Source organism: Haliotis cracherodii, unplaced genomic scaffold, assembly GCF_022045235.1.
Source record: "Haliotis cracherodii isolate W230 unplaced genomic scaffold, xgHalCrac1.p SCAF_9, whole genome shotgun sequence".
In the NCBI taxonomy this organism is placed as follows: Eukaryota; Metazoa; Mollusca; class Gastropoda; order Lepetellida; family Haliotidae; genus Haliotis; species Haliotis cracherodii.
The window spans coordinates 4,792,465-4,820,174 of NW_027266343.1; the positions used below are offsets into that span (position 1 = coordinate 4,792,465).

Consider the following 27,710-nt stretch of genomic DNA (forward strand, 5'->3'; position numbering starts at 1 on the left):
CTGTAAATGTCATCTCCTCAAACCCGTTGTCAACACTAATCAACCCACTTGATCTTCTCTCAGAGTTGTCAGATTCAGTTACCCAGTTATTATAGATTATGCTGTTATAATGGTGTATATTTCACAATCGAAACAAACGTTATGTCCAAGCATGACTCTTTGGCCACCTTCCTTCCCATAACTATACTCTTCAAAAAAAGAAACTTGACATAGATGTAAAACCACTTTTGCCAAATATCTAAAATAATTACATTAAATGAGAACCAAATAAGTCTAACAGAAAGATGATGTGTCTATAATTCACGAAAACACATTCAAAGCACATAAACGTAGCGTTTGGGGATCAATTTTACAGCTTCATCCAAACGCAACCGCCTGTAAAAAACGTGCAGCACAGGATCCTGCTTTTAGGCATGCATGCCCTCTGCTGAATGGGTATAAAAATGCACATCAACGGCTGTTCATACAGTCCTTATGACGGCAGTAGAGGTGGTGACAGAATGCCAAGACTGAATGCAGCTCAACGGAACAACACCATTGGGAGATTACAAGCTGGAGCAACTCAGCAAGAAGTGGCCAGGTACTTTGGCGTATCCAGACAGACAATCTCCGCACTATGGACCCGATACAACAACACCAACAGAGTTGACGACAGACCAAGGGTGACAACCCAAGCACAAGATCGATACATCCGGCTGCGACACCTCTGAGACCGCACTACCACAGCCACGTCTACAACCACACATATCCCTGGGGTACGCATCAGACTGAGGGAGGCCGGACATTATGCACGAAAACCTGTTCGACGTCATGTATTGACCCCACGTCATCTGGCGGACCGTCTGCTTTGGTGCCAACAGAGAGTTAGATGGGCACGTGAAAGGAGGAGAAATGTACTGTTTACTGACGAGTCCCGTTTCCTACTCACACATGCTGATGGGCGCGCACGTGTCTGTAGACGTCAGGGTGAACGTTACGCCCTCAACTGTGTGCAGCAGGTTGTCCCATTTGGCGGTGGGAGCGTCATGGTATGGGCCGGAATTCTTCACGGTGGCACGCCTTTCGTGCATGTGGCATGAATGGCAGCACATCCAACAGCGTGTTATTGACAGCTTCATTGCATCTATGGGTCGTCGGTGTCAAGCCGTGATTGATGCATGTGGTGGGCACAACTGATACTGACATTTTCTGTACCCCTGTGACATTAACTGTATCGTGTACGTGTGTCTGTCTAGGTGACACGATTAATGTTTTGAACATTGTGTACATTAATCTTCATACAGTGTTTCAATTATGGTTTCTGTGTCCTATTTTGAAACAATCGCATTATATTACATTTTGAAAGTCAGTGTCAAGTTTAATTTTTTTAGAGTATATATTTAATGTACCCAGTCATTGACTGCATCTATCTTGTAGTGTAATATTGTTTAAATTTCTCTCTCTATATGAAACTTTACTCTGCTACGAATAAAGACTAAAAGGGGATAGCCGAGTAATCAGCTCTATCAAGTTAATTCCCCCATTATCTTGATAATTGTGACGTAGCTAACGGGAGCCCACACAAGGCAAAAGGCACTCGTGAAGAGCTGGGTAACGCTAATAGCTCTTCCGCTGTGTTGACCGGGGGTAGAATGTGTCCACAGCACCCCATTGCTGGTCGTAAAAGGCGCCCGAATTGGGCAAGCTGTTTGCCGTGGATTGCGCCATGTGTCGGTGGGGGACGGGATTATAGTGGTTGAGAGCACTGGAGCCAGAAACAGTGTCCCTTTTGCCCAACACACCACTTCGACGGATTAATTACTGAGAACATCTTGTTAATTTGAGTGAAAGGTGTTTACAACTGTACATGAATACCTTGCATCATGGATGTAACTCATTATCCTCACAATGATACGATACGTAACCTCAGACAAGAAGCGAAAGCGTGAAGACAGCCAGTCGACCGATGCCGATCAGTCGAGCGGACCTGCCAAACCCTCGAAGTCTGGACGATCATTTTGTAAGTCGAGGTTAACGACTTTCACTTGGTTGACCTACAGTGAGGATTTGCAGATGATGTTCTGCCAGGTAAAAGGAATTCTATTGTTTTCAGTTGCTGGTCGTATGTTAATTCTTGTTCGTCCGCCATATTGTTTTCTGTGACGATCGATATGTTTTTATTGTCAGATAAATAAATATAAGTTCAGATGAAAAAGATAACTATTGCTATCAACGATATTTTAGTATTTGTGGTTATATTATCTGTCTGGATTTTAAAAAAATCTTTCGTTTAAAAAATCTTTTCAAATAAGGTCACGTGATAGCCAAATATGGGATATAGCCTCGATCCAAATGTAACAACGCATAAACACAAGCTACAAATCATGAATATTAATTAGAAGACTGACGATGTAATTCTATAATGATTTTTATTTTTTTTTATTGTAGATGTGTCAGAAGCATGGCCTGAAAGGAAATTTTGTGAAGGGATCACAAAACTTTAGAAAGACAGCCTTAACAGACCATGCAGATCACAACGTCGCTTTGCTTTCTGAAGCAAAGTCGGCAGATGAACCACTCCAGGCCCGATTTGACAAGGTAAATTTAATATTTTTAATATGATATAATATAATAATATAATAATAAAATACAATCGTTCGTGAGATTTATATGACTATCGTTCCTGTCTTCAATTATTTATATAATAATAAAATACAATCGGTCGTGAGATATTTTGACAAATATTTTGACAAATATCGTTTTTAATTACAGAGTACTGAGGAAGCCGACGAGGCAGTGATCACCCTGCTAAGGAACGTTTACTTCGTTGCTTCGGAAAACCTGCCCCTCCAGAAATTCGAATCTCTCAACAACCTTGCGGAGTTAAACGGGGCACGTCAAAGCTCTATAGAGAGGATACTGCAGCGTCTGAATTCGTTACTATTATCTCGAATCTCATTGAGGAGGAACTGCAAGCGGAGAACATGAAGGATTTCTGTCCTCATCTTGTTGAAATGCATTGTGTTGCACACAGACTGGCTTTGGCATGTGTGGACGTCGCAAAAGCAGTGAAGGAGGTCTCATACTATGAGAGTATTTTGAACACCATCTGTTCATTTTTCAACCGTTCGCCGAAGTGTTTGTAGAATCTCCAGATGTGGCCAGATCTCCTGGACGAACCTCAAGTAAGACCATCGGAGGTACATCGTGTGAGATGGTTGTCCCTGACACGAGCAATTGACAACTGTTCTAAAGCTTTGCCTGCCCTTATTGCCATGCTTGAGGATAATAGTGACACGGACATGATGGCAGACTCTTTACTGCGACAATTGACTACCTACAAATTTAGATTTTGACAGCTTTCTTACAGGACGTTTTTGGTATGATAGGGACTGTAAGTAGGGCTTTACAGACACGTGACTTGACCTACGGTGACATGAGGAGGACTATCGACGCTTTTCTAGATGGACTTAAGGGACAGTACCTGACCGAAACTCCGACGTATGGACCGAAGTTACGAGAATTTCTGGCGAAGACTGACGATTCTGACGCGTTTGAAAGTGTCAAAATGACGAGATCACATCATGACAGAACACTTACTGATAGGGCTAGGGACTGCGTACAGGTTTTAGTTGACAATGTGACGGACAGATTCCCCGACAACGAACTATACAGTGCATTTGGTGCACTTGACCCAACAGCCTTCCCTGACAACACACGTGACTTGGCAAGTTATGGGGACGAGAGTATATCGACTTTAGGACGCCATTACGGTAGCAGACGACAAGGACATACACCTGTTGACAAAGACGCTCTGGAGAGAGAAGGGGGGATATTTCGGCCTTTGGTGTACAACAATTACAGACAGTTGACATATGGACAGATGTTAGTTACTGCCTATGCTTCTAAATTGACGGAACAATTCCCTAATGTAGTGAAACTAATGGAAATCGGACGCATTTTGCTGTATCCAGTGTAGAGTGTGAGCGAGGTTTTTCCAAACAAAACCTGATCAAGACTCGTCTAAGGTGCTCTTTGACGACGGAAACATTGGACAGACTGATGCGGATTTCAATTTGCGGACCAAGGCTGAAGGACTTTGACCATAGACCGACGCTACGACGATGGAAGGGCAGACGACATAGACATTTGTACAGAGGCAACGAATCAATAGCCAAGATATTGAAACCAACCTGTCGATAGATGATGCGGGAAAAGTATGGCATTGTTATTATTAATATTTATATTTATGCATGTAAATAAAACTACAAACAACATGTATATCGGTGTTTTTAATGTTTATATATTATGAATACGTCATAAACATATGAAAGGTCTTACTGAAATACGATACGAGATTTGAAGGGGGCGTGGCCTAAATACAAATGTCCGATTGGGATTTTAAATTTTCCGGACCCCTGCTTCGACCCTTACTTCACCTAGACGGGTGGTAGAATTGGCCCGATTCTATCAATCGGCTAGTCCCGCCATGCCATGTGCATGGAAAACTTGCCTTTAGAAATTTCATGTGAAAAACTTGTGATGTTAGTATATATTTTGACTAGAGTCCTATGCCAGAAGGCAGTGGCTCATGGGCCAATATGGCGATACAGACCTCTGAAATCTGTGGTTCTTGGGAATTGTGTCGTGGGCAGAACCAGCCTGACATCTGTTCTTTTACTTTTCATAGCTTTTCATATCTCTATTTCTGTAGTATAACACCCCTGTAACCCTGTTGTTGCAGGCTGGCTTCCGCTGCAATATTGTCCATGTTAACACACGATGGCGGGAGGGGAGCAGGGGTGCTGAATCATATGCTCACACCATGTCTCAACAAAATCTACTTGGTTCATCAAAGACTAATAAACGCAGACATGTGGATGTACTTTCGCCTGATTAGGAGGTCACACCTGAGATAAACGATTCTTGGCCACGTTTCATTGTACTTGCTTCTTCTGATGGAAATCCCTTAGAATTTAATCCGTTCGCTATCTCCTTGGGGATCAAAGGTGTCTGTGGTGATGTGAAGAATGTCACACGCCTGCGTGATGGTTCCCTACTTGTGGAATGTGCACGGAGGCAACAATCTGTCAATCTGTTGGGTTTACAACAGTTTGTTAATGCTCAGGTTGTTGTCTGAGTGCACAAGACACAGAACTCCAGGAGAGGTGATGTGAAGGACTTAGCTCGTTGTCTGTCTGACATGAGTGAAGAAGAGATTGCTACTGAACTCAAAAACCAAGGCGTCATCAATGTTAAACGATTCACAAGAAAAACACAATATGGCAACATTGTAAAAACGCACACATACCTGTTTACTTTTTCTCAACCAAACATACCAAAATCATTGAAAGCTGAATACTTCAACATCGGAGTGGAGGTTTATGTACCAAATCCACTCCGATGTTTCAAATGTCAAAAGTTAAGTCATGGGGCCAAGTTCTGCTGTGGCAAGGTGGTTGTGTGCTGCCGTTGAAGTGGCGCGCATGACAGCTCTGAGGCACAAAAAAACATAAAAAAAACCCATCACTTGGCTTCTTCCAAATCATGTCCAACTTTTGAATTTGAGTCTAAAATCCTGAAAATTAAACACACAAATAATATTACCTGTCTTGAAGCAAAAAAAATACTTCCATCTGCAGCTCAATCTCTGTCTACAAAAACTTTTGTTTCCTGTCAAACAATTATCTCCTGGGTCAAGGCTGAGCAGGTTGTCCTTGAACATTCTTCTGTTTCATGTCAGAGTGGCCATCAGTGAGCACCTTCCCAGACAGAACCTCCTACTATTTCTAAAGAAACTGAGATTCGTTCTGTGGGCAAGGCCCACTTAACTAATAAGGAAGAGAAGAACTTACAAAAAAGTACCAGGGCACTCCCAACACTTGGAGGTGCCTTCTGTTTCAACACTAATTGAGGTTCATAACTATCCGTGGGCTTTGGTAAATTTTATCCATTATTAATTAATATTGATGAGTCATTTAATACGATTCATGACGATCATTGAATCGCATCATCATTTCCACATAAAAAATCATTATATGTTATCATAGAAGATCCATCAGTTACTGCTACCTGTCTTAACAATGATCTAGATACAATTTCACAATGGGCCCGTAAGTGGCAGGTTACATTTAACCCAAATAAGACCGAAACCATCCAATTCTCACGTAAAGCTAAACCGTCTCTAAAGCCGAACCTACATGTGGACGGAACAATCATAAAAGAAGTTAAAAGTCATAAACATTTAGGAGTGACACTCCAAAGCGACTGTACATGGACTGACCACATTAATGTTATTGTACAAAACGTTCGCCCTATGATCAGTTGTCTGAGGAGTTTTAAACACCAGTTATCATGTAAAACCTTGGATACTATGTATAAGTCCTATATCTGGCCAACATTTGACTATTGTTTGCATATTTGGGATAACTGTACGTCTGAGCAATCGCGTATATTAGAAAGCCTACATCTTGATGCCCTGAGAACTATATGTGGTGCCGTTTGTGGCACAAGTCATAAGAAACTTTATAATGAAACTAAATCTCAATCCTTGCAAGATAGAAGATACTGCCAAAAATTAACTTTTTTCTTTAAAATGTATAACCAATTCCCAAACTATCTTTGTGATTTGATCCAAAACTTTGTCTCCGAAACTACAAACTATAATTTAAGAAACAGTTCTGAAATACAAGGAATTTATAGCCGTACTTCCTCTTACTCCAATCCTTTTTACCAGACACAATACACTTATGGAATGCTCTACCAAAGTCCAAAGAGTCAAGTAGTCTGTCAGAATTTAAAAACCTAATTACGAAAACCGAAAATAAGACTTATTTTGACCTTAGCTATGGCACTCGATTCTGTCCAATCGTTCACTGCCGCCTGAGACTCGGTTGTAGCGACCTAAACGCCGATAAGTATTATAACAGACATTTAATTGACAGTCCGTGTTGCTCCTGTGGATATCAGAGTGAAAACGCCCTACATTATTTTTTTACTTGCTGTAACTTTACTCAGATAAGACTTAATATGCACTTTTACACTACCTGTTATAACCTAGATACTATTATGAACGGAAACAATGAACTTGCTCACTCTGAAAACCGGAAATTAGTTGAATCCGTCCACGATTTCATCATCAAGACAAAACGTTTCAGCTCCTCACAAATTAATAATTAAATAAACCGGACAATAACCTCATGATTGACTATTACTTTTGTTACAAACGACTTGTTAGACACACACAAGCTGTAACCTTCTCTTTATGTTTTTGTATTTGATGTAATATGTACAGACATATTATTTAATTAATGTCTATATCGATGACGTCACATCCTACATTTCAATATGTAATATATGTTGTATGGGAGCAGTGTTAACATAAGCTGTAAAGCTTGTTCACCAATCCCAACTCATTTCAATGAATAAAAATATGTTTAAACCACATATAAATCTGTAGTATAGGTATATAAATCTGGCTCCAAAGGAAGTGAGCTAGAAACCCTGTTACCTATACTACTATCCTATACACGACTCATTTTTTTATGATAACATGCTTTGAAGTAAAATAATGGAATTAAACACACGTCGCATACAAACACAAATAGTTGTGAAATGTTAAAACAAGTTTACCTTAGACATTAACCCCCTACTCCAATTTACTCGCTGACTCTGATTGGCAGGCGCAGCTAACTTATTGTGAATATATTATACGCTTTGAAGTTTAAAGTACTAAATGTCAAGTTGAAACTGTATTTAAGAATGGTGCTGTCAGATCAAAATTCACAGTTGCAGTTTGTACTCCAAGCGAGCAACACCTCCCAAGCCAGCACAGAGCATTGCCTGATAGCCTGCCGAGGAGAACTACACCATCGGTAATTATCACGTTATCCTTTCATCCTTATTCACATACTCTCAAAATCACTCTCACCTAATTAATCACAAAACCCCTAAATCCTTAAAAACAACAACACTCAAACACACCCTTTCATCTTCGCACTATACTTCTTCGGTGCAGGCTCAGCATCAATCCAAACTAAACAACTCTCAGCAGACAGGATAGCTTTATGGTTTTAACGCGAAAAAATCCATTACAGCAACATCAAAAAAGCAAATAATATTCCCAAATCAAGATTCCTTCAATGCAGCTAAAAAATATTACAAATATTTCACGTAACCGTAACAAAACAAATTCCAAATTGGCAGCAATTCACCCGAGGGGTAAAAAGAGTAAACCCTAGAGAAACAGCCGAAGACCTAGAACTCTACACCCAAGAAGCAAACAAATCAATACCCTCAACCCCAAATAAGCAGCACCCGCAGGATAACCTCAAACAGAAACGGCAAAACGGTCCCTACCTCAATCATTATTGTAAACTTAAAAAAAAATGCTATATTTCCTGAAGCCCTTAAACACACTAAACTAGAAGTTAAACCATACATCAAACAGGTCAAACAATGTTCTAACTGCCTTAGACCACACTGCCACCCAATGTACATTAAAAAAAACTAAATGTAAAAAATGCGCCCAAACCGATTGCCCAGGCACATGCTCTCCCTGGTGCATCCATTGCAAATGCATAAAACATACTTCACTCTCAAACCAGTGTCCGCACAGACATGCCCTAACACAACAGGCCAACAAACACATAAACATAGATTCGTCCAAAATCTAAACAAGAAAATATGCACCACCTACATCCAAACCTCTCCTCCCCACACCACACTCAAACACCACACACAAACTCTCGGATTCTGTCAGGGGCAACCACATAGAAACTGCACCCACCACATCCACACATCACCTCACACAGCTACCTACTAACTCCCCCATGACATCAATACCCGCATGCAAAGCAAACAGCAAAACCACAGACACACAACGACCCTCAGCCAGACACTCTACACTTCCCCACAAGCAAGCACAACAAAAAAACTCAAACACTGAGGAAACCACAGCTACACCCAACACGCAAGCACAAACTCAACCTCCCACACCACAAACACCTCCACAAGCCTCCCCAATGGAAACTCAAACAATAAAAACCAACCTAAACGACAAAGACGAGTATTCTTCCACCGAGGAAATAAATGAAATCACTTTCTCAGCCCCTAAAACAAACAAAAACTTCAAGCGCAAAAATCCTCAATTAACTAGCACTAAAACTCTTAATATCTTCACGCTACTCCTAGCCTACATGCATAAGCAAAACTCACCAAATGCTAGTACTAAAGTTTTTCACTCAGTAGCGCAAAAACTAAAACTCACAACTCTCTCCTTTGAGTTATTTCTAGCCCAACTAAGGGAAGCTACCAATTAAACACAACCTAAAACTCAAAACAAACTAATCACCTCTCATCCCCCAAAATGGAAGGACTAAATATATTTCAGTGGAATGCCAACGGATTAGCCTCCCACGGCCAGGAATTAAAAGCTAAATTCAAACGAGACAAAGGTCCACACATAGGCTCTATATAGGAAACTAAATTCTCCACTAGATCTAAATTCACCCTACCAAACTTTAACTCAATAAGAACTGACCGAGCCAAAACAAACCCAGGTAGAGCCGGAGGTGGCCTAATACTATAATAGTTGGGGAAGACTTAAGCTACAAAGAATTAAAAATAAACACACCAAACCTAGAAGCAAACGGTATCCAAATAACAAATAACAACCAAAAAATTAATATCATAAATATATACCACTGGGCAGAAAAACATGTCAAACCTGAGGATTTTAACACCCTCCTCCAAATAGGCAATAAATCTACAATCTTCCTAGGAGACTTTAATGCCCACCACCCAACCTGGGGTATAGAAGATAAAATAGATAAACACGGAAAACTCATCTCAGAATGGATAGAACAAAATGACCTAATACTACTAAATAACAACCAACCTACTAGATACGACAAAATACACCACAAAATGTCGGCTACTGACTTAACCATATGCACCCCAGATTTAGCCCAAAGTATTCAATGGGAAGTACACGGGGTACCACTAGGTAGTGACCACTTCCCCATAAATATAACCATAGGAGACGTAAACATCCCAACACCAACCCAAAACCAGGAACCTAAATTCCACTACAACAAAGCCGACTGGGACAAATTTCAGGAAATTTGCATCCAGGCTAACCTAGCTGACCTAGAAAGTAACGACCCCAAAATCTACTGTAAAAACCTCACTGACTATATAATAAACGCAGCTAAAAACTCCATTCCTTTCAAAACAACCAACATAGGCAAACCCTCAGTTCCTTGTTGGAGCGAGGAGATAGAACAAACGAGACGTAAACATAAATCCGCATTCAATAAAGCCAAACGTGACTTCAAACCCCTAAAGATAGCACATGAACTAAATCACAAAGTGCAAAGCTTAGTTAAAACAGCTAAAACTAGAGACTGGAAATTTTTTTGCGAAGAAATTAACCATCATACAGACGCCAGAACAGTTTGGCGCAAAATCCAGGCCATTAGGGGCATTGAACGTCATTAAAAAAACTCCCAACATAAACAATTCAACAAATCCCTCTCAAAAAGCTAATAACCTAGCAAATCACTAGCAATAGCAAAATGTGCGGATGATGGAGCCCTCTGGATCTGCACTAAAATGGCCCAAAACTTATTACAAAAATCTCTAAATAAAACACAAAAATGGGCTGACAAATGGGGCTTCTCCCTAAACTCAGAAAAAACACAGGAATAGTATTTAAACACAAAAAGATGCAACCCGCCTCCCTAAACCTCCAACTAAACAACAAACCAATCAAATTCCAAAAACAAACCAAATTCTTAAGATTAATCTTCGATGAACATCTCACCTGGGATGCTCACATTAAAAACCTAGTAACCAGATGCAGCAAAGACCTAAACACGTTAAGATGCCTAACCGGCTCCAACTGGGGGGCCTCTAAAAACACCCTCCTCTTACTCTATATATCACTAATTAGATCCAAACTAGACTATGGCAGTGCCATTTACGACACCTTAAACAACTCTCTCATAAAAAAACTAGACTCAATCCAGTATCAGGCCCTAAAACTAATCACGCGAACTCAACATGGCACCTCCTCTACCTCACTCCAGGCCTTAACAGGAGAAATGCCACTTAAACTAGCTACGTAGGGAACAACCTACCCTAAACTTCTTGGCCGCGTCCAAATCAAACCCTCAATTCGAAAACTTAATAAAAAACAATATTAGCCCTAGAAACCAAGCCCTAGCCCGGAAACATCCACTACTTACTCCAATTTCATCTTAAACAAAACAATAAATCATCCAATATCTTCACTCCAAATTTTAAAATACCAAAAATAGACACAACACTAGCTGATACACTAAATATACAGACCGATCCTAACATCGCTAAAATCACCACACTAGCATACATACATGAAAATTGGCCAAATTGGTGTCACATATACACAGATGGATCCTCAGATCCAATCTCAAAACGCACAGGTTTCGGAGTCCACATCTCACAAATAACCAAAAACACAAAATCTTACCGACTCCCAAACAACCAATCCCTATTCACGGCCGAACTAATGGGCATGGCCTCAGCACTTCACAATCAGCAATCTAAAAAACACCACAAAATCCTCACCCTAACCGACTCCCTCAGTGGACTACAAGCCCTCAAAAATAAAAACACTAAAAATCACCCTAAACTAATAAATCAAATACTCAAAAGCTCGAACAACTTTACTAAGGCAGGTAAACAAATAGAGTTCATTTGGATCCCCGCCCACGTAGGAATCTTTGGAAATGAAAAGGCAGATAAAGCAGCAAAATTATCCCTTAAACTCCCAGAAATAAGCTTAAACATACCCAGCTCAAAATCAGAAATCAAAAGTGTCACTAAACAAAAAATCAACGAAAAATGGCAAAATATATACCAAAACTCAAATAGCCATATCAGGAAAGTACTAAAAAAAACCTAAATAAACCAAAAATACTACACCCATCCAAAAAAATCGACAGAATAATTACCAAACTACAAACAGGACACACCAAACTAAATAATCCCGTAAAATAGCTAATCTGCACGCAACAGGAAACTGCCCACATTGCAAACAACAAGAAACACCAGAACACGTACTCATTCACTGCACACACTACCAAACACACCGAACAAAACTACAGACCACCCTAAATCTTAAAACCGGACTTACACTACAATCAATCCTAAATCCACAAAATAAATTAGAAAAATTCAAAGCCTTAGGCATATACCTAATTAAAACAGGACTAATTAGTCGCATTTAAACCCCAAATGAAATACTCAAACCAAAACTACCTTATCTAACAACCACCCAACACACACAGCTCCCTTAGTTCGTCCCCCACCCACTCTTGGCATTCTTTCCAAATCTCAAAATTTCAAAATTACTATATAAGGAACCGCTAAAGCCCCCCTCCTGGGTTGAGTTCACACTGCAAACAAGAAAACGTCGTTTTTATTCGTATATGGTCATTGGACGAAAAAAACGACATTATTTGGACGCTTTCAAACCATCGTTTTTCCGTCCAAATAACGTCGTTATTTGACATCAGAATTTACTGGGAGAAGACGATATCATCAAGCTCCTCCCTTTCTTGATCAACATTGTCAATCTAGCAACAGCATCTACCGGTATTCCTACGTCTCAGATTTCATTGGTCCGTTCTCGCGTGTTAGATTACAGGCCCGAGTTTGACGCTGTACTTGAAGCGCTTAGCGGAAGTACTGAAATCATTCCTTCTGCGCATGCAGATTGCCTAATGCCTTGTCAGAATTTTCCGTTCTCTGCATGTGCAATTTCGTATATTGTTTCCACTATGTAACCACTATTTGACAATGATTCATAAACACAGTCTCGTGATAAGTTCGGAATCGTACAATGTCGCTTTAATTTATGGCACGTCCTTGATCGGTACGAGTTTCCCATTAACTAATACAATGATAACGGTAATAATTTTAGTCAAAATAATTACGAAAGCGCAAGGCTCAGGAACGTCCGAGTATAGGAAAAGGATTTATACTTTCGAAAGTTATATAATCGTCAAATATGCAAACGAATATCAACCGGCTTTTAAAACTTATTTTTGAAGAAGGTGATCTTGGTGTATATTGGCAGATATTATATGCATATACATTTTTACGATATTGCTTATTTTAATGTTTATTAATAGTTTTAAGGTTCGTCCGCCTTATTGACGGGATTCCACTTTCTCATTTGTACATGACACTTAAGCAGTGTCCTGTTACTGTAAACAGATTAGTTTTAAATTCCAAACTGGTGATGTCTATTCAGACTTATGCTTAGTCTCTAAAACTGTATAGTTTTGAAAGAAACAAGTAACTCCATTTAAATTGAAGAGGAGCCCCAGTTATATGGGAGATTCCGAGATGAACCTATTTTATGGATATCTAAGCTGCCTCCCAAACCGATCAAAACGGGACCCGAAAGCTTATTGTATGCTCTATAGTCACATAGAAGTGCACCAGAATTATACTTTGTAGTTCGGACGATTGTGTTCTTTCATTTACTTTTAAGTCAGGAAAAAAGAGAGTTTTAATTATTAGATGTTGTCTATACACTAATCTGGACGTACTACTCATTGTTCTATTTATGTCATCCTATATATATATATATCAGATATACAATTAACGCATGTTACCGTTCTAAAGTCATACTCTCATATAACCATATATTGTTCATAGTCAAGAGCAGTAATATAAACTACTGAAACACCCAAACACAAGGCTGTTATCAAGCGCTAGTGCAGACGTGATGCATCGTAAAAACTGTGTCCTGATGTCTTCAGAAATACAATTTCTTGCAACATTTATACTATGAGATAGTAAATTAACGCTTACTCACCGGTGGAACATAGATAATATCGCTAATATAGATATCACGTATTTGAATGTTAATACTAAAGACAAACACTCATTATTTTTTCAGTGACGATATAACACTCATACACGTTTATTGGTGACTTTCATCCGTTTTGCTATTCATTTTAATAACTTTGTTTTCACATATACAAGTAGCAATGCCCGACTAGCCTGTCATACATACTTATGGGGCAGTTTTCAATCTTGTACTGACTTACTCTGCTGTTCCTGAGGAAAGCTTATAGGCTTGGGTGTTATACCCCATTTTTCTGGTAATCCTATTATTACTAAGTCTTCATTTTTATCTAATGACACCCTGTTCTCTGGATCAAGGCTCCGTGACTATCCATAACGATTAAGATGAACATTCAGGTCAAGTACATGAATGAGTTTGTTTTGACGCCACAGTCAATCAAAGACCAATGCTGTGCAGTTTGATTACACACTTCTACCAGGTCGAACGTCGTGGATCTTTATTTTCTACCTTAGGAGAATCATGGCTCTTATGCTTATCTATCTACGAACCGTCCCGCTCAAGATGACCTTACTTGTTGTTAAATCCATCATCCCCCCCACTCTCACCCCCATGCCCCCTCACACACACACACACATACACGCACGCACGCACAGCGGACCTAAATAACCTGGACAGGAAATACTGCTGATAGCCTCTGGTCAACACCGCCGCTCTACCACAGGATGTTCGTCCAACTCTGAGTGGGCATTCTAAGAGGCTTCGAATGCGCTGAAATGTTTTCGCCCTGCATCCAAGATGGTTGACAAGAGAAATCATATGATATTTGGCTATCTTAGGTTGTTTTGGATTACCCAATAGAGTCAATTCATGGTTACACAGTTGTGAAGAAGCTTTATAACACTTATTCATCTCCATCTCCAATAGAGTTACTCGTACTCACATAAAATTGTAGTTATTATGTCACTGTTTTATTTCTTTAAAAATATATTACGTGTTCATCAATAACAATTAAGATAAACATTCAATTTCCGATACAAGTAAATGAATAAGTGTGTTTTACGCAACAATCAGTCAAAGACCAAAGTTGTCCAGTTTGACGACACACAATCTACCAGGTACCATATTATGTTCACCCGATCCCCATTTAAGTCTCCTCTGTGTGGATATTCCTGCCGAAAAGCCCCCATGTCCATGGGAATCTCATTGATACATTCATGCGCAGCATTCACTACCTTAAGAAGATCATAGTTAATATGCTTATCCAACTCGAACTACCATCCAGCTCAAGATGAATGTTTTATGTAATATCCAACACACCCACCCACCCACCAACCCCTGCACGCACGCACGCACACACACACACACACATGCACATCGCCGGGCAAAAGTAAGTATACACCCATGTTTGACGGTGGTTAAAAATGAAACAAACAAGAAATGGTTATTCGATGGAGATATATTTGCTCCAGTATCTTTGGTGATACTACATGCATCATATCAATGACAGTCTCACAACAGGTGACGTGCACATGACATCTTAAGGAACACGGGGGTCGCAATTTCACTGTAAACAGGAGTGATATTAGAATGGCAGGCATTTTCTTTTGCCCGGTTGTGTATATATCCTGGGAATATAATTTTAAACAGTTTGAGAATTGGTGTCGTTATTTTCTTTTACTGTTCTAATATATTTGATACTGTACAGCAGTAATGAATAGTTTCCTAGACAGAAAGCATGATCTATGAAACAGTTCCTGGTAGTTTGTAACACTATTTGGACGACACCCACCTCGTGTCTGCATCCCGACTATCCCCTCTCCCTGGTAAGTTACATTATGTCAAGAGGTCTTTGTATGTCAAGGACGTAAGAAAATCAGCTGATGCCCGATGCTGAAGAACCGTGTGTCACAGCTGACCGACTTGGTATTTTTCTTCACTGACAGAAACTGGATATACTGACACACAGCTATTATAGATATTTAAATAACCCCTGATCGAATAGATGCCCTTCGTTAATCTCTGTGTGGAGTACCGTATATACCCGTGATAACGATACCGGTGGCGATGCTGCTGATGCTGATGGTGGTGGTGTTGATATGCTGATATCCTTGCATTTTACAGTGGTTATCATTATCTGTGATTGCAAACTTTAACATTTGAGAAATGAAACACATATACTTGATCATATGATCAAGGCAACTGGCGTTGCCTAGTGGTAAAAGCGTTCGCTCCTCGTGCCGAAAGTCCAGGTTCGATTTTCTGCATATCATAGGGAATCCCCCCTATATTGTTGGAATATTGCTAAGGCGGCGTAAAATCCGACTCACTCACAAACTCTCATAAATTACTGTGCCATTGCTAACCAAAGTTCTGCAGATGGCACCGGAGTATGTCAATACAATCAATATAACAAGTAAATCAATCAATAAAACAACTCAATAAAACAATTTAATAAAACAACTCAATCAAACAACTTAATAAAACAACTCCATCAATCTACTAATCAATTAACTCAAACAACCTATCAATCAAACAATCAATCATGCTTTCTAAATGCAAGAAAATGAAAATCGAGTGAGCTGGTGACGGATGTTTGACTCATTGTAAGTCTTTGTACGCCATTTTTTTCGTTGCTAGTGGTACCAGTTACAAGTTTGGGCGAGACGAAGCATTGAAGAAGCAAAGAGTTTAATAAGACATCTCCTTGAGGGAGACTGGTATCACACCTGTCATCTGTGGGGATAAGAAATATGGCATTGCATAATAGGTCTTCAGGAACCCATGCTTGACGTAGACGGCGACTGTGCTTCTCGTAAAAGGCGACTCACGGGATCGGATGGTCAGGCTTGCTGACTTGGTTGATGAATGTCATCGATCCCAATTGCGTGGATCGATGCTCATGGTGTCAATCACTGGATTGTCTGGTCCAGACTCGATTATTTACAGACCGGCTGAATATTGCTGAGTGCGGCGTTAAACTAAACAAACCAGGCCAGCGGTTTGACGTATCAACGTATAATCGTAAATTCTCCTCAGCGTAATATATATCTTGTACGTGTGTAAACAGGGTGTGTTTGGTAACTTGAGTAGGAAGCACAAGCGCACGAAGGGATGTTATTTCAGATGACAAATGAAAGAAAACAGAATGATTGTGACGCAAATCTAGCGACTGGTGGCCATGTTGCTTTTCATCATTCGCCAACACACATACATACACACATGCCCACACGCACACACACAGGGAGTTACCAATCCCTGAATTGAGAAGACTTGCGTTACGAGGCTCCTTCAAGTCGTTATCAATATCCGTAAATGTCTGTGATATCATTACCCATCCAAAGCCGATATACATTTATTAAGCTTTCTTGACAACAAATGTTATAATTGGGATAACACTTTCTTAGTAAAGTACGGATGCTCGTACGTTTTTGGGTTGAGTCCCGTCCGAGATTTGAACCTACACTGTGAGTGAGACACCCAATCACCAGCACACAAAGTCAGCGATCTAAGCCAGCCAACGATGCTTCCACCAAAAATAAAAGTCAGACAACTTTTAGTCCAGATCATGTACTTTGTGTACCCCTCTGACAAGTGAAAAATGGCACGGCTCCTATGGCTGAAAGCTTCGAACACACAATGCCATTAAGAACGTGGTCAAATGTAACAAATGCTACATTTGGATAACTCTTTCTCAGTAAAGTACAGATTCTCGTACTTTTAAGGGTTGAGATAATAGACGTTGATGGGTTGATTATCAATGGAAAAATTAAAGCCAAAACTTATCTTATGAATTACTGGGTAATGGGCAATGGACAATGGGCAAACGGGAGGCCGGGGTAATTAGCACCAATTACCTGTTGGCTTCCCTTGTTATGTTTCCTCCTTTGCTATCTTTTTACTTTTGTTGTTCTTACAGGTACATATATATCTTCTCTGCCTCATAGCGTTAATTCACCTGATGAAGGAGTAAGTTTTTACTCCGAAATGTTGTGTTCCTCATTATAAAGACATTGACATCCATACATTTTCATGTATCACTTCTTAATGCCTTCAAAGCCTCAATCTAGCTTTGTATTTAAATGTGGAGATATTTGCATGGAATATAATATGGTCATGCCTATAAACATTTGGGTTTTTGTCTACATGAGCATTTAGACATAAATTTTACAGCTACGGAAATTGCTAAATCCACAGGGATGAAGTACACTTTATGGCAAGCTGTGATCTTTATTCACACTTATATTTGTATATTCATAATCGAGATCTGTAACTGAAGTTTATCGTAATTCTCTGCAACTCTCACCTCCTGACCAGCTGAACGTCTTAGTGCATTCTGATGCCATTGTAAAATTCCAGGCTGCCCTTCTTTCTTTGATGTTTTGACGGATGAAATCTATTGCGTTATAATACTCTCTGTTTGCTGATATTTAATATGTACATATTGTAAAATATTTACGATATTTTAAAGGTGCAATTCTATGCATGCAGTGCAATGTGAACATGAGTGCGAATGCATGAAGGCTGTTATAGTTATAGTGCGATGGATGTAGGGGAATGGTAGGAGGGTGTATGTATGTAAGCATGAATACCGATACATGAAGGCGGATATCGTTATAGTTCTAAAATCGCCTTGAGGGGATTTAAATAAATGTCAGGCCTCGGTTTGGGGAATTAGCTATTCGGAGCTAGCCTTGAAACAAGAGAGAAGAGAGCTGTGAGGTCCTTAGGGTTTATTCAAGCAATTGTGTCATATCATTCAAGTTACATCAATTAATATATAATAGTAACATACAATGATAATAATATGCTAACACAGTGTCCATCTAATAAAGGCATAATAATAAAGGCAATTTATTTAAGATTGGAGTATATACGGTAACACTATACAACAGACGCATTATTTACTAGAACAATAACGGTAATGCCAAATAACAATTCATAACAGCTAAATAGAGTTGTCGTAACATTTTAATAGAGCATGTACGGTAGACTGCGCAAACTGCTTAGATGAGGAACATGACATTTACTTATGAAAAGACGGTAAACATTAATAATTGTAGTTTCAGTAATAATTATTACAACATAATATTTTCGGCAAATGCGGAAAGTAAATACTTGATCCAAATAAAGATACGAATGTACGTGGTAGATGATATAGCTCGGTTTTAGTTAGTGTAATTATTAGTTTAAGTGGTGATTACTTTGGTGACTACGGTAATGAATCACGGCGGCTGTGTGTTGCTTTTGACTATGCACATTTCCTAAATATATATATACGGAGCTCGACGATAACAGCTAATGGAGTGAATTCAGTAACTGTATTCTTAAACGATGCGCGTTTGAATGTACTTTGTTATGAAGTATAAAGGATGACTATAACAGTATTTAAATGAAATTTAATGAAATTGTGATATAGGCTGTGTTGTAGCATATGCAACTATATGAGGGACGGGACTTTTTACAATATATTCAAATACTTACTTAATGAAGATAAAAACCTAAGAAATATGGAATGCGTTGTTATAGCCTATTCTGTAAGCGCACACAGAAGGTAAAGCTGCTCATATAACCTTTGATCGGTGGACTGTCGGAAAATATGGAATAACCGACCTACGTATAGAATAAATCTTGCTTGAAACAGTTGTGTTAACTCTAGGAACCGTTTTGTGAATAAGCTACATGTTCGCTATGCTACTACACGGAAATATAAACTGTATATGCATTTGGCATTTTGAACAGATGATGTTAGACATGGAAGGGGAAACTAATCATGGATGTCGAAATATAGGAGAGAACTATTGGTGCCGAATATTAATGACACATAAAATGGAGGAACCCACAACGCATTACACTTCGAACAACACTGGGAAGTGCCTGAGTATTAAACGGTAAATAATATATATAATGAGCAGTCATTTAGAACTTGTACATAATACCTATTCATCGTGGATTAGTCGTATAATAAAATTGAAATCTGTTGAATATTCTGTGGTGACAAGACAACACAGGAATCGTCAATATTGTCGACATTGGGATCACACACTCGCTGAGTTTTGCGATGTTTTTTGCAAAATACAACATTGCTCAACAATTTGAAGTTTGGATCCCACACCTGCTGTGTGTTGCGATAGATTTTGAAAAAACATCTTGGTCATAAAGTGAATTTGGACTTCAAAATTGAATCAAACCATGGCAGAAGACAAAATTTACATTAACTCTTGTGAAATTCAAGATTTGGTCACAGTGCCTGGCATCGGCCGTTCCACAGCAAAATTAATAATGGCACACATTTAGAATAATGGGGAAATCACCAAGGAGGAATTTCTAAGTTTAAAAATTCATAAAGTCACCTCCGTGGCAGACTATTTTGATTTCTCTGCCCCTGGAAACCCTGAAATAGGAAGCCCTACAATAGGTAGCCAGCCTCTGGCTCAAAGCCTTCTACAACCAGGTATATCAAGTTCAGCCAACATGGGGCCAAGTTCTGCGGCCTGTATGTCATCAGGGTATGGGCGCTTAGGGGGTTTAATGACCCCAGTACATCAACCACCACCTGCTGGCGGTGTTGGGAGCACTCTTGCAACACCCACTCATATACCACCACTAGTTGTGAGCACTCTTGCAACAGTCAATTGTATGCCACCACCACTAGTTGCGAGCACTCTTGCAACCAGCATGCCCAACACATATCCGCACATCCTGGCACAGTACTCGCCTTACCAGTACTCACCGCCAGCGTTTGCTCAAGTCGCAGCACTCTGATATGAGAAAGAGTTGCGTCAAAGAGATGCATTAATTCAGTCGTTATTGGCAGAACGCCAAGAGCGGACACAACAGGTACCGGTAAGCAGCCCAGTCCAAACCCCAGACCAGAATATCCATGGTGGGGTTCGACCCAAAGTGCCAGCACAGGCAACAGCATCTCGGATTCAAGATGACCCAACAAGACAGCAAAATCATTTAATTTCTGTCATTGACAAATATCAGGCCACACATGTTCAAACAATTCCCCAGCCAAGAAGGGTCGAAAACCAACCAGGAAGAGATATACATCCTGGGCAATTTCTCAGTGACCGAGAGTATGGGGCAGGGGATGTCAGACGACACACTCAGATTGTTACAGAGCCTGGTCGCCCAAGTACCAGAGAACCGGAGATTTGCATAGAGCCAGCGCTTGATCATGTTGATGATGAGGAATACAGGTTTCCTAACCGAGGAAGGGCCAGACAGTATCAACCAAGGCAGAGCTATGCAAGTCAGGACTGACACAGCCTGGCAATCAAGGTACCTAGGGCTGGTCTAAATGACTGAATTCATGCATCTCTTTGACGCAACTCTTCCTCATATCGGAGTGCTGCAACTTGAGCAAACGCTGGCAGTGAGTATCTGAGTATGGTGAGTACTGGTAAGGCGAGTACTGTGCCAGGATGTGCGGATATGTGTTGGGCATGCTGGTTGCAAGAGTGCTCGCAACTAGTGGTGGTGGCATACAATTGACTGTTGCAAGAGTGCTCACAACTAGTGGTATATGATGGGGTGTTGCAAGAGTGCTCGCAACACCGCCAACAGGTGGTGGTATATGAGTGGGTGTTGCAAGAGTGCTCCCAACACCGCCAGCAGGTGGTGGTTGATGTACTGGGGTCATTAAACCCCCTAAGCCCCCATACCCTGATGACATACAGGCCGCAGAACTTGGCCCCATGTTGGCTGAACTTGATATACCTGGTTGTAGAAGGCTTTGAGCCAGAGGCTGGCTACCTATTGTAGGGCTTCCTATTTCAGGGTTTCCAGGGGCAGAGAAATCAAAATAGTCAGCCAAGGAGGTGACTTTATGAATTTTAAATTTAGAAATTCCTCCTTGGTGATTTCCCCATTATTCTCAATGTGTGCCATTATTAATTTTGCTGTGGAACGGCCGATGCCAGGCACTGTGACCAAATCTTGAATTTCACAAGAGTTAATGTAAATTTTGTCTTCTGCCATGGTTTGATTCAATTTTGAAGTCCAAATTCACTTTATGACCAAGATGTTTTTTTCAAAATCTATCGCAACACACAGCAGGTGTGGGATCCAAACTTCAAATTGTTGAGCAATATTGTATTTTGCAAAAAACATCGCAAAACTCAGCGAGTGTGTCATCCCAATCTCGACAATATTGACGATTCCTGTGTTGTCTTGTCACCACAGAATATTCAACAGATTTCAATTTTATTATACGACTAATCCACGATGAATAGGTATCACGTTGGACCAAAAGTGGTAATAAATCAATCTCACACAAAAATTTCGTTCAGAAAATACATAAACATACAAACAATTGCTTGTATGCAAAGTATCACGGACGAGGGCAAAGGTCACGAGGTCAGAGACTGTCAACATTTCTCAAAATCTGCCAAACACGTTAATTCGAGTGGCACATGAATGAAAAATGTTTGAGACATACATATAATAATATATAGCATCAATAATTACAATATTTGCCGTACAAAAAATGGAAAATATCTTCCAACCGTACGACAAAATTTTCACTTCAGATCGGCAGCGGTCAAAACAATCAAATTGGCGGCCCATTCAAAAGCAGAAATCGTATTTTTGTTCGCAGCGTCACTGTAGTGATTTTACTTCCGCGAACAATATGGTGATTAACTGCTCTGATGGTTCCGCCAATTAACATTGTGATCGCACGATCCGCGTAGTGTTATCTAAAAATACGGTCCGCGACTGTTAGCTCAGAACTAGGGATTTTACTTTTCTCGAAGCTTCGTTGCAGACGATCCCTTTTCCAGCAGCGCTCGGCTACGTGAACCTCGGCCTCGGCTGCCGGAACACTTCCGAGGGAAACCGAATGTCTGACGGAAGTAGAGATCGTCTCACACAACAGATCTAATATTTACCTTTGTTTACACGGTTAAATATGATTGCAGAGCCCATTTTACATCTGATTACAGGCTTAAATAAAAAAAAACTTTACAAATGTAATACATTTATGGCAATACAAAATTTGGTCCATACCAATTCAGTATTGACTGTTTCCTGCCACTCCAGGTGCTTTCTAGAGGTGTATGGGTGGTCAGCTGCACACACTGCAAGTAAAGATAGGCCATCACCCGCTGTAGAAGTGGGCTCCAACCTGGATACCTTACATGGAAGGGGACATCTCTCCACAGGGCTCTTTCTTTTCTTAGAAAATTTCACCACCTAGAAAAAAAATAATATATGGACTGCACAAATCTGCCACTATATTTGGAACATGGGCCTCGAATCTCCTTATTGCTCACATGGTTGCTTTAATCAATTTTCCATGACACTTGAACCCAAATTAATGTTGTCATAATTCCTAATTAAATAAATCTAAATCAGTTGTTAAATCTGAAAACTGTTCACCAAATTGACAAAATGTGGTATGACATATCCAGTAAACACTTTGAACATCGAACATTAATTTGACCTTCTAGGCCTAGTCTACCTATGGTGGTATCGACATAGATCTAGATGTATGTGTCTGACGTTATAATGAAAGAAATACACAAATCATAACACGTACCTGATCAAATGTATATGTTCCCGGGATAGGATCGGGATGTTCAAGTGAAGGACCATTCCCGCCGATAAAGTGATTTGAACATATGTAGGTGTACTTGTTGACCTTGTCCGTCGTAAACTTTACGGTAAAGCCCTCCCGACGACAGGCGCGAACCCACCTTGTACACTTCTCAGGCTGCTTGTGCAACTTAGGAAACAAAATAAAATGAATCCCTGCCATGTCAGGCCTATCCGTATAGCGGTTTGTTACTTCGGCAGATCCCATACGCACAGTGTTTAGCTGGCATCGTGTTAAAATATCCGAAACCGCGCTACGATTCTAACAAGCGGAAGAGGGACAAATGGCAATGTTTGTTCCCTCGTTTTTCGCGCATGCGCGAACCCAAAATAGAGCGGAAGTATCTAAAATTCTATTTTTAGTAGTTTGGCCTTGTTGATGAAATGGCTAATTAAATCCTATTATTACACTATCTGGTTATAAAAAACACACATGTTTGTACCTTGACATATGTTTGTAGCATATTTTATTAATTTTATTTAAAATTTCATTCAATACAGTTTAGATCAATTTTGCCGAAATCGTGCGTAAAAGGGGTCGACAAATCGCACAACTCGCCGTTATTTACAGCAACCACGGTCAGGTTATCGCTAGTCTGTCTTACAGACCCTGATACATTTATATCAACTACAGCCCATGCATGTCTATAATGTTTGGCAAGTCTGAAAATGAAGAGAAACACTGGGCTCCCTTTTTATTAGATTTTTATTTTCTGTATGATATGTTCATTTCAGAGACTATATGTTAGTCTAGGTTATCGCTATTGACGCCTTGAAATGAACTTTAGTTGGCAACGAAAAGATACACATATTAAATAAATGCCATACTTACACTCGTTATAAGTCACATTTGTTGTAGTTCGACAAAATTATATTTCATCAAAGCTAGGCCTAACGAAGCATCTGAAGTCGGAAAATGTTTCAACCTCGCGTTACAATTTCCAAGAAATTTCATTTCCAAGAAGCATGTGCCATATATGGAAGTGTTATTACGATTTAACAATGAAACAAGCCTGGTTCTCGTTGTTGACCTGCCTGACATCGAAATGTATTAATCCCATTGGTTGACTGGCGTAGCTGTATGCAAATAACATTGTCAGTTTGGGACACTAACAAAATATTAGCCAATCAAATGCCGTAACATTATCACATGATTACATTCGCGTGAAACTTGACCCAGTTTATTTTGTGTGCTCTACTTGTCCACGGGCATGCTAGAAAACGTATATTACACACCCGACATCTAAACCGTACTCGGCACGGGCGTCGGGCAATGGTATTTTTCATTCCCTGTAATCAAGTCTGAATGAATTTATGCCACAGCACTGTGACTATGTTCAGGTTGTGTACACCGACGCTAACTATACAAATCTGAGTGATTTTTCTGGTTTACTGCAGAAACATAATTGACTTTAGATATTCTTCTTCCATGAAATTCTTCTGAGATTTGACTAATTTGTTTATTTAGAAATTGGCATTGAAGCGTCTGTTCTGTAAGTTCTTGCAAACATCACTGGTTACTTTATGCTAGTTCCTCCCCTTGCTTGATCACATTTCAATTTGTGATATGTACCAATGAAATGTCATATAATCAATAAATATGATTTTATTCCAAAAACATTATTTGTTTTGCTTCATAAGCATAAAGAAATATACCGGTAATACTGATCAGCCATAACATAGGTTCTGAACATATATAAAATATACTCATGCCCTGAATGTTTCCCTACTTTAAATACAGTTCACTATATAGCTAAACAAAGGCTGTAGTTCCACAAATGGCATTGATATAGTTTTCTATACTTTATTTAGGTGTTTTCGACGGATGCTATTAGTCTTATACACCAATTTGGGGCAATTGTATTCTGTTTTGTACTCCTATGAAACTACACTGTCCAGATACAAGAAGTACTGATACCATTCCAAACTAATCTTTTAATCTCACCAGGGCCAAATGCCAAAGCACATAGCCAATGACTTTCCATATTTTCTGAGTGAGAATGGTGTTATGCCACTTTTAGCAATATTGCAACAATATCACGATGGATGACACCAGCAATAAGCTTCACACATTTGTACCCATGTCGCGAATCAACTTGTGAACAAAATGCATGCCCACAGATCTCAGTTCGAGGGGGATATTTACAACTAAAATAACACAGAATATTACAACAGCTATCTGATATGCACAGGCTAACAATAATAACCAGAAACGAGACATGAAGAAAATTTGCAACCGGATACCTTCCAGAAACCTTCCAGATACCTTCAGCAACCTTTCAAATTTCTTGGTAATTTCCAGATAATTTTTTTATGTGTTTTCACAAAATGAACACAAAGCACCCCCCACATTTTGACATTTTTTTAAGGTTTCCGGAAGGTATCCGGACCGGATCCAAAGTGGGAAGATACCGGATTACGGAAACCTGCATTTTTTTTGCTGTGTTCGCGTTTTGCGTTCAGTGACATGTTAATCTAGAAGAAAGAATTAAAAGGTTATTGACACAGATACACTTGACACTTTAATAGCCTGTGAATGAGTGCAATGAAGAAGATTACAATATCACATCTACTACGTTTGACTCATGAAATTATAATATCAACTGCTCACACTTCGTGTGCTTGTGAAATTAGCATTTTGTGTGCATATATGCACATAGGACACTGAATGTAGCTTCCCGGTTGTTTCTTTTCTGCTAAAATCATGCATCATTACTATCAACTTAAAACTGTAAAACAAAAAACGTGTCTCTTTGGTACTGGATTCCAAAGCTCGACAAAAGTCTGTACAAAGAAAGATATATTGCTGTTTCCAGCAAATGTACCACCAAATCCCAAAGATTAAGCAACGTCCTTAACACAATCAAGGAACGACTTTCTTTGTATTCACATAAAGTATTTAAGTGGAATTGATGCCATGAAGATTATCAAAAACTCAAAGGATTTGCTTGACGTTTCACAATCTCTGAAAAGAACCAAATTCAGTTATGTCAAAACATTTGATTTTCTATTTTGCAAACCACTATCCCACATGACAAACTTAAAGGCCACAGTGCAAACTGAAAAGAAACCCATAGGTTTCTAATTAGTCTCAAATCGGCTACTCCTCTGCAGTGTAGATTTTATCAGCCCATGATTGACGGTAACAGTTTTAGTGTTTGTCGAGAGCCTGGTGAGGTTAAAGGTTAAACATGGAACGATTCTCATATGCTACATATAAGTTGCCAGATTATGTCCAAATTTTGTTTGCGTATGTTAACAGTTGAGTTCCAGATAGCACAACCCATTTGTGGATTCAAACATGGCCGGATATGGGTTTAGAACACCCTGGGTCACCCCGGAACACGCCAGTTTCATAGCGGTGATGACTCGCAAGCGGTACCTAACTTTTGAAGGCGTTGGTACAAGCAAACCATTTGAGGATTCGAACATTGTAGAGGTCTGAAATGGGTTTGGAAAACCCTGGGACACTCTGTCACATGCTAATTTTGTATCGGTGATTTGCCATAAGCGGTGCCTAACATTTGACAGCGTTGGTACCACTAGAACACGGAGGCGGTCAGATCCAGATATGACACTGAATACAGATTCTCAGTTGTTTCTTTAGTATCCAACTGGTTGAAAGATAAGGTGAAGATATTCATTTATCTTAGCATTGTTGAAAAAACTGTAGTCAACTATACATCTGAAAGTGAGGTGGAACTTTTTGTCCTTTCATTGATTCATGTGCAAAGAGAACTGTCATCGCGACTGATTTACGACATCCATTGTCTGAAGAATATTTGATTGCAAAGGCTCATTACCCTGGAGCCATGACATCTATATGCCTTGAAACACTTAATTGCTGTTCTTTATTAGATGCTAATCCTATTTGTTAATCCCCATTTTTGTGTACATCGACCAGGATGTTCTGCCATCCTGAACAGGATGTGCAAGTATGTCACTGATGATTTACTGTTTACATTTATATTTATTACTTACTAAATGTCAGGTGACCTTGGCTATATAAGCCTTGGTCCAGAGAGGAGAGAAGAAAAAAGAAAGGTCTTACCCTTAGCCTAGCTAGGGTTAGGCTGGGTGCTCCGGGGCACCTAGACACCAACCACTACCACCATGTGCTGACCTGGCACATAGTGTCTTCTGTATGTTTACATCTACATGTATAAAGTAAAACTGTATACCGCAAGCCATCGTCTCCAAATTGTCACTTCCTACAGGAACCATACGTCGGCCCCTTGCATATACGAGTATGCAAATTGTTCATTAA

The 27,710-nt window shown here is 39.7% G+C and overlaps 1 protein-coding gene across 2 annotated transcripts in view; it reads right to left on the reverse strand.

Moving 5' to 3' along the window:
- The window catches only part of LOC139452666 (protein mono-ADP-ribosyltransferase PARP15-like), a 73,898-nt gene that overhangs the window by 43,703 nt on the left and 2,485 nt on the right, over positions 1-27,710 (reverse strand). Inside the window, exon 1 of one of the 2 annotated variants that reach the window (XM_071234207.1) lies at positions 24,276-24,355. The exons of the other annotated variant lie outside the window; for it this stretch is intronic. The gene's annotated coding sequence lies outside the window, so the exon portion shown is untranslated. Of the gene's footprint in view, positions 1-24,275; positions 24,356-27,710 lie in introns of those variants that run through there. 2 annotated transcript variants of the gene reach the window in all.